Source organism: Nematolebias whitei, chromosome 8, assembly GCF_014905685.2.
Source record: "Nematolebias whitei isolate Nwh7 chromosome 8, NemWhi1, whole genome shotgun sequence".
NCBI classification, from domain to species: Eukaryota; Metazoa; Chordata; class Actinopteri; order Cyprinodontiformes; family Rivulidae; genus Nematolebias; species Nematolebias whitei.
Genome location: NC_056505.1, coordinates 3349022 through 3351481, shown reverse-complemented (window position 1 = coordinate 3351481; position 2460 = coordinate 3349022).

Here is a 2460-nt window from a genome sequence, read left to right as displayed (position 1 = left end):
GATAGATGCAGGTCAGAGGTCACACTGCAGGGTGAGCAGGCGGATAGATGCAGGTCAGAGGTCACACTGCACTCGAGGTATTTAAACTGGCAGAGCAGCAGCAGGATGTTTGAAGGTTTGTCAGTCTGAAGCTCCTCACCTGTTTCTTCTCCTCAGCTGCAGAGTTAGAACATTTAGATCAGCAAGAGGAGCAGCTGAAGCAACGTCTGCTCAACAAGAACTCCACAGATCTGCAGGAGAAACTGGACCATCTGTACAACCACCATGAACATCAGATCCTACTGATGAAGATGGAGCAGTTGCAGTAGGTGAAATTCCAAATGTAGAACTTCATCTAAAGTTGAAATAATTCCATCTGAACTATTTTGATCTCTTAATGTTTAAACTCGTGTGTGCTGGCACGGTAGGAGGAGGGTGGTTTTAAATGAGATGACATGAAGCTCCAGTGTCTCTGTCCTCCACCAACAGCGTGACTGCTAAGAAGAAGAAGGAGGCCTGGACCTGCTTGAATATGAAAGTTTCTGCAGAGGTTCAGGAGGAGAGGGCTCAGAACCTGGAGGTGGTTCAGAAGTTGAACTCTCTGAAAGAAAAGCATAAGATTCTGACGTCACAGAAAGCCTCGGCGGATGAAATGGTAAATAAAACGTGCACTGACATGGACCAGATGAGGACCGACTGCGACCAAATCAACCAAAGGCTCTTCATTCTTCAGAAGGTAAGAGGACGTGTCCACGTCTACTTCCTGTTTAGGACCAGCCCATTTCTGATTGGGCGAGAGCTACAGACCTTCTTCATCTTTCTAAAGTCACCATTCAGGATTTATTTTGACATTACATCAAAAACGAACTATATGATGTTCAAATTCATGAAGTCAAGAAGGAGCATGGACCTGAAGGTCAGCAGAAGTTCTCAGGTGCTGCTGTTGAGGAGAGGAGCAGAAATACATTTGATTTTAGGATCCATGAGGGGACTTTATCTTTAAAAACCACCTCTGAGAACTTATCAGAGTTTCATTCTGTGGTTAGGAGTCGGAGATGATGAGGAGGAGGAACACGCTGCTGAAGAATCAAACCCAGGAGCTGGACGGCTCCTATCAGAGCACGCTGGAGAGCAACGAGGCCTGCAGGTAAAACTGAACGGGCTTTTGCAGAAAGAGATCCGGATCAGACCTGTGGTCAGTTTAAACCTGAAGGTTTCTGATCCGTCATCTCTGAACCGGTTCAAAAACTAGAGGAACAAAACAGCAGCTAAAGTCTAAACTCAGAAAAATATGAGCTAAAAATTAAAAAGTAGGTTTCAGAACACATCTTTTAAAACAAGAAGAGTTCTTTACAAATATTTTATAAAAACTGTAATTATATGTAAATATTAAAACAATGTGTCAAAAGCAAAAGTCTCCACTTTGATTAATGAAAAGCTGAACTTGGTGTCTGGGGTTGAATCAGATGCCACAGCCAGATCCATGACCTCTGACCCTTAACCCCAGTGTTTTCAGACAGCACCTGACGTGACCTTTGACCTCTAACCCTGGTGTTTTCAGACAGCACCTAATGTGACCTTTGACCTCTAACCCTGGTGTTTTCAGACAGCACCTTCCCTGACCTTTGACCTCTACCCGTTTTTTTGACAGCGCTTGACCTCTGACATTTAACCCTGGAGTATTCAGACAGCACCTGACCTTTGACCCCTGTGTTTTCAGACAGCGCCGGGCCTTGGTGTTGGAGGACTGTCGTCAGAAGTTGTCTGTGATCTTCCAGCTGAAGGCCGAGCTGCAGAGTGAAAGGAGGAGGAGGAGGAGGATGAAGGTGGACATCCAGAGAGCAGTTTCTGTCCTCTCAGCCGTCATTAAGGTACAAACTGATCTGGGGTCAGTCCTGCTGCCGCACACGTTGATGACCTGAACCGAACAGCCTGGTCTTGAAGCAGCTGCTGATCGTGGAGCTCACGCCACAAATCATGAAATGAAAAGAAGTTCTGAGCCGGAAAACGAGATTATTTCCTCTGATGTCGGTTCCCTGCAGCACTCAGAGAAGAACCCTGATGCTCAGCTGAAGATGGAGAAGCTCCTTGAGGTTCTGGAGCTCATCAAGCCTCCGGAACCAGAGCCCCCTCTTCAGGACTCCACTGATCAGATCCATGAAGGACCAGAACCACAGATCTTCGAAGGCAAAGCAGCAGCCAGGTACCAGACTCCTGTCAGCCAGGACAGCAGCACAGTGGACCCGGCCATGGTTCTGTTGGGTCACAGTGGACCCGGCCATGGTTCTTTTGGGTCACAGTGGACCCGACCATGGTTCTGTTGGGTCTCAGTGAAACCGACCATGGTTCTGTTGGGTCACAGTGGACCCGACCATGGTTCTGTTGGGTCTCAGTGGATCCGACCATGGTTCTGTTGGGTCTCAGTGGATCCGACCATGGTTCTGTTGGGTCTCAGTGGATCCGACCATGGTTCTGTTGGGT